At 43.3% G+C, this 13,185-nt stretch overlaps 1 protein-coding gene across 1 annotated transcript in view; it reads left to right on the top strand.

The window, feature by feature from the left end:
* Nucleotides 1-13,185, top strand: part of HECW1 (HECT, C2 and WW domain containing E3 ubiquitin protein ligase 1) — a 401,044-nt gene that overhangs the window by 28,035 nt on the left and 359,824 nt on the right. Inside the window, exon 4 of the mRNA XM_042914353.1 lies at nucleotides 2,600-2,701. The gene's annotated coding sequence lies outside the window, so the exon portion shown is untranslated. The remainder of the gene's footprint in view (nucleotides 1-2,599; nucleotides 2,702-13,185) is intronic.

Below are 13,185 nucleotides of genomic sequence, written 5' to 3'. Positions count from 1 at the left end.
CATGTTTGAGAAACAAATTTCCTCTGCATAGACAATTAAATTATAATTTATAATAAATTTTAAATATTATTAAATGTGTTATTCTAATACATAATAATAATAGTACCAATAATAATAATTGGTGTGAAACCATCGCTCTACTCTTAAGGAAGTAAATTACTGTGTGATCTTATTCAGTGGATCACTGCCACAGAGTTTACTTTTATAGGGATAAAATTGATGTTCTTTTCAAAATCAAATTGATTCACATCTGCAGCAATATAGAGCTCAGGTTTTAGCCTTGGTGTGGTCTGAGTCTTTGCTTCCCCACTGATGAGGTATGAAGTCTGAGGCTAGTAACTTTCATGTATTAGGGCTTTAAGTTTTCTTATCTATAGAGTGGAAGTAATGAACTCATTGGAGTTTACAGATTTTGAATTCAAAACACTGTACCTGAAGCAATACCTCCCACATCTTTTAATACATCCCATAAATGTTTGACTTATTGTACTTATAGGCTGAATGGTACTTTTTGTGCACCTGAGTCTGTCCTTTGAATGGAAACTCCTGTGAGGCCACTGGGGGTTTGTGGCTGTGATCAGGCAGTCATTCCCACACAGCTGCCTCTCCCTGGGCCTAGTTATATCCCCTCCCAGGGTAAAAATGCAGCCCTACTGTTACCAGTCTCAGGATCCTGTACCAGCCCTGTGGTTTACTTTACCTTAAAATTCTTCAAACCGTCCAATTTGAGTGTCCATATAGCTCCTCCTAGGACCCTGATTCAGACAGTGAGTGAGAGGTTCTCAAACCTCTGTAGTGTGCATCAGAATCTCCGGGAACGTTTCTTAAAATAGATTGCTGGGCATGACCTTGGGGAATTAGTGACTCAGTAGGTCTGGGAAAGGCGAGAGGGTCTGAATTCTTAACAAGTTCCCAGACAATATTAGAGCTGCTGATCTAGGGACCACACTTTGAGAATCATTGCATTAAACTTTCACTCTGTTGTGTGAGTCTGACCATTTATTTAGTCAACCATCTCTCCTTTGTACAAGTAACTCTGACCTTTATATCCTTATAGCTAAATCTTTACACACAGATTTGTTAGCTTCATTCAAAAAATTTCCTACAAGTAGAACTTGGGTACATGTATATGCAAATTTTTAAGGTTTTTGATCTGTATTGCCAGATGGCCCACTAGAAAGTCTCTATAAATTTGTAAATTCCAGCGTATATGAAAACCAGCATTTCTGTGCTATCTTTGCAAATATAGTGCAGCAGTTATCATTTATTAAAATCTTTGCCAATTGACAAATGAGAAGATGGAACTCTTGTTTTTCTTCAAGTTATTTTGATAACTACTGAAATGAAGCAGCTTTTCATATGCTTTTGTGGGTCTGCACTTTGAGTTTTGGGGTAGTGTCTTCGTGATCTTTGCCATGGTCTATGCCTATATTTGTTGTTTGTTTTATAATTTGAGATACTTTTTATTTGTAAATAATACCAACCTTCGCCTTTTGCACGTTTTCAATATTTCCCCCAGTTTGTCGTTTATCTTTGGATTTTGTTTATGATTATTTTTTAGACAAAAAATATTTTGTTCTGTCTGTAGTTAGAATTCTCAGCCCCTCACTTTCTAGTGTCAGGCTTTAGCCCTTATGGTTAGAAAAACAAAAGCCACCTTTACCCCCAACAGGAGGAAACTCTCTACCAGTGTTTTCTACTAATACTTTAATGGATTTCCTTTCGTGTTTCAGTGTTTAGACTTTGTTTTGATAAGACAGAGGTATAGTTTTCCTCCATAAATCTCCTAGAACCACTCTTGAGTGATTCGTCCATTCCCCGTTATTCTGAAACAGCATTTCCATCAATTGCAAAGTTTTAAGTGTATTGGGGTTTGTTTTTAGAACTTCTTTTTGTTCCACTGGTCTGTCAACACCTGTCCAAGGACAACACTGTTAATTACTGAACATTTGAAATGCTTTTAATGCATCTCCTTGACTTTCTTTTATTCCCCCCAAATTTCTTTAGCAATTATAATGGCTTACTACTCTCAAATAAAATGACATTGTGTCTGGTTCTCTCAGAAAGGCCAATAAAAATGTGTCAAAATTTACCCCAGGGACCTTTAAAAATATTTTTTAATCTTTTTTTTTCATGAATTTCAGGGCTTCAACTGTTCTGGGCCCCCATTCTTTCACTTTCTGTGTCGATTTCATTTGTTTTGTTTACCTTATTCAATTTATTTACCTTATTTAATTTTTTATAGCTTATCTCTCCTTTGTGTCTATGGCTTATTTCTCCTTCTAAATCACCAGGTTTCTTGAGGATGTGGGCTCTGAGTGTGTGTTTCCCCAGGGCTGGTCAGGGGGCAGGGCTGAAGGGTCGCAGGACCTTGACAGCTCATGGCCTCCCACAGGGGTCTCTCTTGTCTGGTCCAGGGCAGCTGTGGGTGCTGATTGGGAATGATGAGTGAGAGAATAATTTGATTTAGTGTCAGTTTTCTGAAAGAGCTCCCTTTTGCATGTTTTTATGGTACTATATTTTGAGATTACTTTTTATTCAATGCTATTGATATAATTATTTTCTCTTTGTTCTGTTTAATGGGATTCATATCCCTAAGGTTTTGGATTTGACCTGAGAATGAGGAGCTGGTGGAGAGAAGGTGGGCCAGGCACCGTCAGATATGTTGAGGGTCAAGATGGGGGCATGGAGAAGACAGCAGGTAGCACTTGCCTTTCCTTGGGCTTCTTCCTCGTTCACTGTGCTCAGCTGGGCACGCCCTGTTTAAAACCAGCCCATCTGCCCCAGACACTCCCTGTCCCCCTTTCCTGCTTTACAACATTTTATTCCATTGCACTTGTCATCACCTGACATACCACATATTTTCTTCTTTATTTTGCTTATTGGCCATGTCAACGATTTAATTTGTTTGTGTCCTGTACCAGAATGCAAGGCTTGGGTATTTTCTTTCTTTCCTTCTCTGTGCATCCTCAGCATCTAAAACAGTCCCTGGCACCTATTAAATGGGCTCAAAATTATTTGTCTAAGTGAATGAAAGTCTGGATTCCCTTTGCCATGGAGTTGCCCTGCATCCTCTACAAACACACACACACACACACACACACACACACACACACACACACTCCCTTCATCAGGCTGAGACTTAATCAGCTTTCAGGACTCAACTAATGGGTCATCTCTTCTAGAAAGCTCTCCGTGTAACCCCCTCCTCAGATATCCCATAGTAACCGTGTGAGCAACACTGCAGCGAACCTGCCTGCTCACTGTCCTCCTCCCCCTGTGTGACGGTGTGACTGGCCTGGCCCTGAGCTCAGACCAGCTCCTGAGTTTCTAGGTCCTTGTCTATTACTGGGCTTGACTCATAGCACAGACCTGGTGACTCTCTGTCAAATGAATGAATGCAAGAATTGGGTCAAGTTTTTTAATAAGAGCTGACACAAGCAGACACATGACACAGACACATTTTGTCTTGCTCTGGCTAAGAATGATATTTCAAAAAAACCTTTTAAGTAACACAGGCTCATGAGATAGTGAACTGCCCGTTCCTGGAAGTATTCAAGCAGAGGCTGACTGACAACTGTCAGTGGGTATTGTGGAGGTGATTACTGATTTCATTATCTTGGAGGGTGAACTGGATGACCCTGTGTCACTAAGACTGAGTGATTCTATCATTCTTGGCTAATTAAGCTTATGTTTTAAGTTTTCTCTTTCACTTTTTCCTCACCCTAATTCCCTTTATTCATTTCTCTGCGAGGTTTATTTGTCACGTTACTTGTGTGCATTTGCGTCCTCTAAATGATGACTGTAGCTCCGATCATCTCCCGTTAATTCCTTGGGAAATTCTGGTGCTTTTCATCCGCCTGCTCCTTTGGCAGCCCATTTGTCTTTATTGAATATGCAAATGTGATGGAAACATCTGTCACTTGCTCTGTGATATCTCTTTTTTCATAAATGATGGAGAGAGAAAAAATGATTTCGTGTTAACACCATAAACAATTGGATACCCATTTCAGCAAACATCAAGATTTATAGACTAGTACGTTGACCTGTCTATTGAGTCACTCTTTGCTACTCTTTGTTTCATTTTGCTTTACAAAACAAATTAAAATTCAAAAAGGAGCTAAAAATTAAATGCAAGATAATTTTCAAAACGTATTTATCAGTGTATTCGTTTCTCAGGGCTGCTGTAGCAAATGAACACGAACTTGGTGGCTTCAAATGACAGAAAGTTATTCTGGAGACCAGAAGTCTGAAATCAAGATGTGGCAGGGCTGTGCTCCTGCCAGGGGCTCTGGGAGAATGGGTTCTTTGCCTCTTGTCACTTCTGGTGGCTCCAGGCATTTGTTGGCTGATGGCTGCATGGATCTGATCTGTGTCTCTGTGGTCCCATGCCCCCTCCTCTTGTCTCTGTGTCTTTCCTCTGTGTGTCTCTTATAAGGACATTTCTCACTGGATTTAGGGCCTGCCTGGGTAGTTCAGGATGATCCTCTCATCTCAGGATCTTTGGCTTAATTACATGTTCACCCCTTTTCCAAATAAAGTCACATTTACAGTGCCAGTGGATTAGGATGTGGACATCTCTTTGGTTGGGGGCAGGGGCACCATTCATGCCACTACAGGCAGTAAACCAGGAGATCTCATAAAGAGAAAAGGCAACTGAGTAAGATCTCATGTGGAGATCCCAGGTCCACCACCATAGACCATGTTAGTGGCCTCTTTACACAAAGATCCCCTCTCACTAGGATAATAACATAACCGTAATGGCAGCTACAATTTAGGGAGCACTTGTTATATGCCAGGCACTGTTCTAACTAAGCATCAGCTTGGCCAATTTTCTCGACAAGTCTGTGAGGAGGCAACTGTTGTTTTATAGATGAAGCAAAGGAGTGTTAGAGAAGTCAGAGAACTTTCCCAAGGTCACGTGAGCAGCAAACAGAAGAGTCACTTACCTGTGTGAGTTAGACACCAAGACCTGTGTTGGTAACCATGGCTGTTAAGTTCGTGAACAGAAGCAACCCAGTGTTGTCCCCTGTGACCTGTCCAGCAAGGGCAGGGGAGGTGACAAGGAGCACAGTGGCACACACCACGTGAGTTAGAGAAAGACTCAAAGGTCTTGAGTGCCCTGTGCCAAGGGCTGCCAGTAAAAATAACCAGTCCAGTTCCCAGAACAATTTCCCTCCACTGCCAAGCTACTAGAGAAAAGAGTGCAAACTCCATCCCATTTGATTTGATCATAAATCATATATGGAAAGGAGAACATGGTTATGGTTGACCAGTTTGCTCACGGGCGTGCCTGCACACCACACACACATGCGCATGCACACACACACACACATCCTTGGGCCCACTGAAGGAGTGCTGTCTGTATGCCAGCCACTCCCCCTTGTTCTGTCTGGAGGAAGTGCTGGGAAGAGTGGGGATGGATGCAGGCTCTGCTTCTGTCCGTATTCCTAACCCACGATGACTGAGCTCCAGACCTTCCATTTAAGGCCCAGGCCACAGGCCAGTCATTCAGGAACGTTCGTGGGTCCCCCACGACTCCTGGACTCCCACCTGCTCCTGGTTTTCTTTCCCTTCCTGAAAGAAAGGCCGCAGATCAGGCTGGGGAATGAGGATCAGTCCGAGGGAGCGGGCATCTTGTTCTGTGTGGGTAGAAGACACAGAAGCAGCGGGAAAGCACAGGGAGAAAGGCTGCTCCATTGCCATTCATTATTTATTAGTTATTTTTTGTTTATTTATGCCTCAACTACTTAAGGAAAGGAATTAAGCCAGCTAAGAAAAGGTGCATAAATAACAAAACAAAGATGTGTATTTCTGAGCTGGAGGTGCAATTATGTGTGTAGGAATTGGGCAGAGGGGGTTGTGGACCTCCTGGTCTCCCCCACTCTCCCCTAGGCACCATGGTCACAACCTTGGTCTAGCTCAGGTCTCCAGGACTGACCAAGTGCAGTGTGAAGGGGAGGTGGGCACAGACTTTTCTTTACAGAATTGAGGAGATGCCCAGTGTGGAGCAGCACTTACCCAGTGCTTATTTAGAATACTGTCGTGCCGAGCGCAGGTCATTACGAGAGCTCTTTTATCAGGGTGTGCCTTAGGAGTGAGGAGTCCTGGGTGAGGGCAGAAGGAAGAATAGGTCTGTTTCCCTCTGGGTCTGGGAATATATCTGCTTTTATTTTAAACTGCCCCCCGCTTCAGTACCTTTCTACTTTTTGAGAAATGCCTTAACTTCGTCTACCTGTAAGTTTTGTTTTAATGTCAGGGGCTTCTCAGTCCGTCAATAATAAATAATGAAAATGAAAGATTTTAATGTTTCACTGGCATGTATTTCAAGTGTGACTATAGTGCATTGCGAAACTGTTTGTGTTTATTGTGTATATGAGTGTGTGTGTGTGTGTGTTCTTTTCTTTCCTATGTTTTTGAAGACTTGTGTGTCCATAGCTGGAGATTTCTAAAGTACACTGGTAACCACTTACATGAAATTTCTAATTTTAGTGTATTGTGTGTGAATTATGTCCGAGTACATATATCATAAGGTTAGGAAATTAGAAAATAATGTCAAGGAAACTGGGGTTTTGCAGACGTGTGTGTGTGTGTATATGTGTGTGTGAATGAATACAGTATCTTCTGACATCCAGCCTTCTTCCAGTCATCACAAGTTATTAATAACAACTCAGTAGATTATTCATAAAGGTGTAAGATGTTTATTCTGTGAAATTTAGATTACTTTGAGCACATTAGGGTGTTTTTGTTTTGGCTCTTTTTGCATTTGAAAAGGCCATGGCTATCCAAGAGCTTTTTACATTTCTTTGGGGCTCTTTTATACATAGACAGGCATTGTGGACTCCGTGTAATCATTTAACTTCTTTGGCAGTGGTTTTCCTTTCAATCAATCATGCCAGCAGTTATGAAAACATGCCATGAGCTTTATAGTCAGACAAATAAAGTTAGAGGCTATGCCCGTCAATCATTCATGCCAGAGGTAAGAAACCATGCTATAAGCCATTGGTGTGTGTTGAGATTCTGGGTCCCAAAAGGAGACCTTCTTCCAACTCCTTGTTCATCCATCCATCCATTCATTCATTCATTTATCCATGCAGTTATTCAACCAGTGTTTATGAGCACCCATATGGTTCAAGCACAGTTACAGTCACTGGGTCATAAAGATGAACAGGACACGGTCAAAACCCTTACAGTCTGGTGAAGGAGACTGATAAGGAGTCAGAAGTCTTTAATATGGTAAATGTTAGGTCAGAAGCTGCCAGGATATAATGGTATGTATTTCTAGACGAAACACCCAATCAAACTGCGAGGCAGAGATGGGTGAAGGAAGGCTCCCTGGAAAAGCTGACCCCTGAGCCAAATCTTTAACCATTGCTGATACTTTTAGAAAGGATAGTGGTTAGTCACATTTAAAAGCCTCCTGGCCACTGGGTGGCTCAGTCGGTTAAGCATCCGACTTCGGCTCAGGTCTTGGTCTCGTGGTCCGTGAGTTCGAGCCTCGTGTCAGGCTCTGTGATGACAGCTCAGAGCCTGGAACCTGTTTCAGATTCTGTGTCTCCCTTTCTCTGACCCTCTCATGCTCTGTCTCTCCCTGTCTCAAAAATAAATAAATGTTAAAAAATAATAATAAATAAATAAAGGCCTCCTTATGCACAAAGATACTAATAATTGTTTAATTTGTACTGTACTGTATGATCATATATTGCATTTCATATCACTCTTTGTAGATTATTATAGAAGATTAGTTACTCGATGGGGTGGCTGGGTGGCTCAGTAGGATGAATGTCCAACTCTTGGTTTTAGCTTAGGTCACGATCTCATGGTTCGTGGTCTTGCGGTGAGAATGAGCCCCACGTTGGGCTCCACTGTGTCAGTGCAGTGCCTCCTTGGGGTTTCTCTCTCACTTTCTTCTCTCTCTGCCACTCCCCTGCTCTCTCTCTCTCTTTCTCTCTCTCAAAATAAATAAATAAACTTAAAAAAATAGATTAGTTACTTGAAAGTATGGTAGGAATCTTTTTCATTCAAGAGTAATGAGGAATTAAGGTGAATACCATCCATTCTGCAAGCATTCTCGTCACTGAGCAGAGAGGTCAATTTGAATTCTTAATCCTAGAGAAAAGTAGGAGGTACCAGATGCCAGGCTGGGCAGTGGTGTCAGGAATGGTGACACAGGCACACGGTATGTGGCCTGCATGTGTCTGGCCACGTGAGATGACAGAAGGCAGCTGCAGAGCTCAGAGGTGGCCCAATAGGAAGGAGCCTGTGTGCCATGCCTGCGTGGTTGCACTTCCTCCCAGGGGTTATGCCAGCCACTGAAGAATGCTAGACGGTAAGAGGCATGATCAGAGTGGGAAGTTTCAGAAAGATCCTGCGTGATTGCACTTTGATGGGATGGTGGATTAGTTTCCTAGGGCTGCTGTATCAAATTACAACAAATTTGGTGGCTTAAAACAACAGGCACTGATTATCTCCTAGTTCTGAGGATGGAAATCTCATATCAATGTGAAGGTAGGGACGTGCTACCCCAAAGGCCCTGGAGACAATCTGTCTTCGTCTTCCAGTTCCTGGTGGTTCTGGGCTTTCCTTGGTTTGTGGTAGCATCTCTCCAATCCCTGCCTCTCTCTTCACATGGCCCTCTTCCCTGTGTCTGTGGCTTCTCCTCTTTTTATAAGGACACTAGTCATTGGATTTAGAACCCACCCTAAATCCAGGTTGATTGCATCTTGAGATCCTTAGTTATATCATCTACAAAGACCCTACTTCCAAATAAGCTCACATTCTGAGGTTACAGGTGGAATGAATTTTGGGGGCATGTTATCAACCAACTACAGGTGGGGAGAAGTTGGGAGAGGTCCAGATAATCAGATTCTGGAAGGACCTGGGAAGGTGTTATAATGAGACACCTACGAGGAGACAGAATGAGTACATGGGTAGGATGGGGTGGGAGACAGTTTCTAGGAAATGTGTGTTTAGGGAAAATGAGGGAGGAAGTGGTAAAAAGAAGTTTGAGGGGTTATGGAATGAAAAAAAAAAATGAATCTTCACAAAATTTGCATGCTGTCCATCTAGGTGTTTTCTATCATTTATGTCCTAGCTCGTATGCCACTCTTCCTCCTGTAAAAATGGCTGATCACATTTTTTTTTCTGCCTTACTTTACATCTAGCACTGTGCTAAGAGTGTTACCAGTATTATCTCATTTAATTCTTAGTCTTCAGAAACAGGTACTATCCTGATCACCCCCCACCCCACCGTAGAGACCAAACAATGGAGTCTTGGAGAGGCCAAGTGATACGCTAGTAGAGAAATGGAGGAGCTAGGACTTGAACCACACAAGCACACTCCAAAGCCAGCACTCCTGAACACTCACACATCACATGCCCCCACTGCATCCCCATCAGTAGTTAGTTATTTCTCCTTCTTTGAACTCCCATACCACGTGAGGTCTATTTCTCTTTTGGGCCTTGTCAATTTATAACTAGTTTATTTTCTTTTTAAAGTTGATTTATTTACTTAGAGAGAGAGTGATGAAGGAGGGGCAGAGAGAGAGAGAATCCCAAGCAGCCTCTGCACTGCCAGCGCAGAGCCTGACACAGGGCTCAAACTCATGAACTGTGAGATAATGACCTGAGCCAAAACCAAGAGTCAAATGCTGAACTGACTGAGCCACCCAGGCGCCCCTAACTAGTTTCTTTTTGTATAGATTTGTGTGCAAGTCTTGAGGGCATGATCTGGACCTGTTTCAACTTTTGCATGGTGCCCCCAGTGTCTTGTACCTTGCATTGCACAAAGATCATATTCCTGTGTGTTCATTGAACAAAGGGATATTATTAATTCAAGCCACAATTATATGTCCATCCTGGATGAGATACAAAGAAACATACAATTATGGAACAGTTTGTTGTGTGCCAAGATTGAGGTGAGCATGAGGACCTTGGGATGAATCTAAGAGGAGCACTTAGCTCAGATTGGGAGGGGAGTGGAGGGGAGGTTCTGACCAGGGTAGCTTTCTGGGACTGAGGCCTGAGCCACACCTGAGGGGATGGGTAGAGGTAGCCAGGGGAAGGTTCTAGGCAGAGACAAGAGCTCCACATGTGGCTCAGAATGGCTGGAGATGGGGAAAAAAATAAACTTGGGTGGGTAGGTGGTGGCAAAGCCATCAGAACCTTTTCTGTTGTGCTGTGGAGTTTGACCTTTTTTCAGAGGAAACATCTGAAAGATTTTAGAGAGTTGAAGAATTGAAGAACCAAACCCAAGTTTTGGGGACAGCTGTCTGGCAGCATGGTGGGGGATGGGTTGGGGGGATTAGACTGGAGGCAGGAGGCTATTTGAGAGCAGCTTTGAATCTGTGAGGAGAGTGTGGGCCGTGGGAAGTGGGGCGAGGGCCCTGGGGTAGAGGGGCGAGAAGTGGAGATCACTAGAAGCTAGGATCAAAAGAACCTGGTTGCAGATGGAGGAGTCGGGGAAGGAGGGAGGCAGGAATGACTCCTGCAGTGGTCACAGGGGAGCAGCTTGTGGGGGGAGGGAAGTTAATGATTTGATTTGGGACTTGATAAGTTCAGGACTCCGGGTGCAGATGTCTGAAGGGTGGCTGGGTTTTTAGGTCCTGCATCCTGGGCGTCCTGCCTTGCAGGAGCTATTTGAATGGCAGGCAGCCTCTGTTCGGAAAGAATGAATTGGAATTCAGAATTTGGAAATCACTGAGCTGGGAAGACTTTAAACAAAACAACGAAAGCAATACCTTTAAGGGAAACACTTGACAAATTTGACGCATCAATATATGGAAAGCTTCTGTCGCAAAGAAGGTTAACAAAAGTAAATACAAGTGAAGACGTGGGGCTGGGAGAATCCACTTGCAACACAAGCATATACTTGTCAAAGCATTTAGGGTACTAATCAATGGGGATAAGGGACACATTCCTACACTGACACAAACGAGGAAGGAAATGAACTGGCAGTTCTCAGGGGAACTAGAAATTGTCAATGAACGTATGAAAAGATGCTCAGTTTCACCTGTAATTAGCAATGTGCAAGTTAAGCAACAATGGATGTTATTTTACTCCGGAAGGATTGGTGAAATAAACAGTTTAAGGGGAGCAGGAAAGGGGTCTTTGTTCATAGAAAGGTACAAACCACACTGAGAATAAACTGCAATGTCAACTTCTGAGGGCAAAGGGGGGAGTGGTTGCTAGGGAAACCTGACTTTTATCTGTGATGTTTAAATTGTTTAGCAGGAGAATGTGTTCATGCATTGCTTGTATATTTAAAATTAATAAAGAAAGAAATCATTGCCTCCCCCATCTTACATTATTGGGTAATTACAAGGAGTCATGACGTGTGTTACTCATTGTTGCTTTCACAGCAGCAAGAAAGACTCACGATGTGCATTACTAATTCGGCTATCTTTCCACCATATTTTAATGATTAGTGATACAGAATCTGGAAGTAAAGGAAATACCAGTTAAGAGGGAAAATAGAGTCTAGAGCAGGGCTTTTCAAGAAAAGCACCATTATTTGCTGGCTGGGTTGACAACATTTCTGTGTTGTTAGAGGCCATCCTGTGCCATGGGGGATATTCAGCAGCACTGCTGTCCTCTGCCCACTTCCTGAGTTGGGACGAACCACTGGTCTAGGCAAAGCCCAGAAAAAGAACTTAGGCTTCCCAACTCAGCCCAATTCCACTTATAGAAGAAAAAAAAATAGGGACTTAATTATTGCATGGTAGTACTTTGCTATCCCCTACACCACTGTTGCATATTCCTTGACAACATTGTATTTTATTGCTTTTTCTTATCTTTGTATCTTAAATATATTTCCCATGCCCAGGTAGGGGCAACTCTTTGCCTGGCACGGCTCAGTGGATTTTGAGCCTGCAGGGTAGCTCAGAGCCATGAGATGATGGAAAGAAAGTGGTTATTTTGTCCATTGAACATTATAAAGAGTTTTTGGACAGAAGATGATTCCAGTGGATGCACTTGGTTTCCAGTCATAGATGCACTATGGCTCTTGGCTCTTGGGTGTAACAGAAACCCACACAAACTAGCCTAAACCAAAAGCAGGAATCGGTCACCAGGAGATGACAACTTGTTGAAGGGCCCCGCATGGGGAGCGCATGCATGCAGAGATCAGAGCGCTGGAAACCAAGTCTGAGTGAGAGCAGAGTCTGTATTTTAAGGGCCCTGTCAGCCGTGTTAGGGAGTGAGCACTGTTTGTCCAGAGAAGAAGAGCTCTTAGGTCACAGATCACCCGGGCCTGGAGGCTATTTTGGGGAGCAAGAGCAGGGTGAGGAGGAATCTGTTAAGTAGGTGCCAGCAGCCCTGAGCAAGAAAGTGGCCCAGCTGACTGGTGACAGTGTGGATAGAGCAAGTAGCTGGATCCCAAGGAAACCAGACAGTGGGTTCAGCTAGAAGTGGGGCCTGGGTGACACGTATGCAGTGCAATTGTCCTTTCGCACACAGTGAAGAGGAATATACCCTTGAAAGTTTAGGCATCTAGGGGACATTAAAGGAACCAGTGTCCTCTAACTCAGAGAAAGTGACACCAGCATGGCACGGTGTGCACTCTCACCTACTTACAAAAGGTTTCTGGGAGCACACTGGCGGGCAAGATGGGGAAGTGCTAGCATGGAGAGCCCTTGTGTTTTCTATTGCATTCTTCTGTTCCTCAATTTTTTTTTAAGGTTATTTATTTTGAGAGACAAAGACAGTGCAAGTGGGGGAGGGGCGGTGGGGGGGGCAGAATCCCAAGCAGGTTCTCCACTGTCAGCACGGAGTCCAATGTGGAGCTCGATCTCACAAAACCGTGAGATCGTGACCTGAGCCAATACCAAGAGTCAGACGCTGCACCACCGACTGAGCCACGCAGGTGCCCCCTCAAATTTTAAGTCTAAAATAAAAACAAGATAAGTGCGTAAATTTATAAAATAAGAGAGTATCTGACTTTCTTATATGGAACGAAGATTACAACTGTATAGTCAAGGAGTTCCAAAACCATTCTGAGGGATGGGAAATGTAACTCCCTGAGGTGTTGAGCTATTCAGAGTCACCAGTTAAACACATACACGTGTTTACATTCTGGTGTGTTGTTTTACAAAATCTCATTTTCAAGTTGCATCTCCCAGTGTCTACGTCTGGTATTTCCTTAGGTCTTGGTCAAAATTTGAGTGAGTATTTGCTCTGTAGGCATCA

This window comes from Panthera leo, chromosome A2 (assembly GCF_018350215.1).
Source record: "Panthera leo isolate Ple1 chromosome A2, P.leo_Ple1_pat1.1, whole genome shotgun sequence".
In the NCBI taxonomy this organism is placed as follows: Eukaryota; Metazoa; Chordata; class Mammalia; order Carnivora; family Felidae; genus Panthera; species Panthera leo.
Note: the sequence above shows the minus strand (reverse complement) of the source record. Positions and strands in the feature narration are given on the sequence as shown.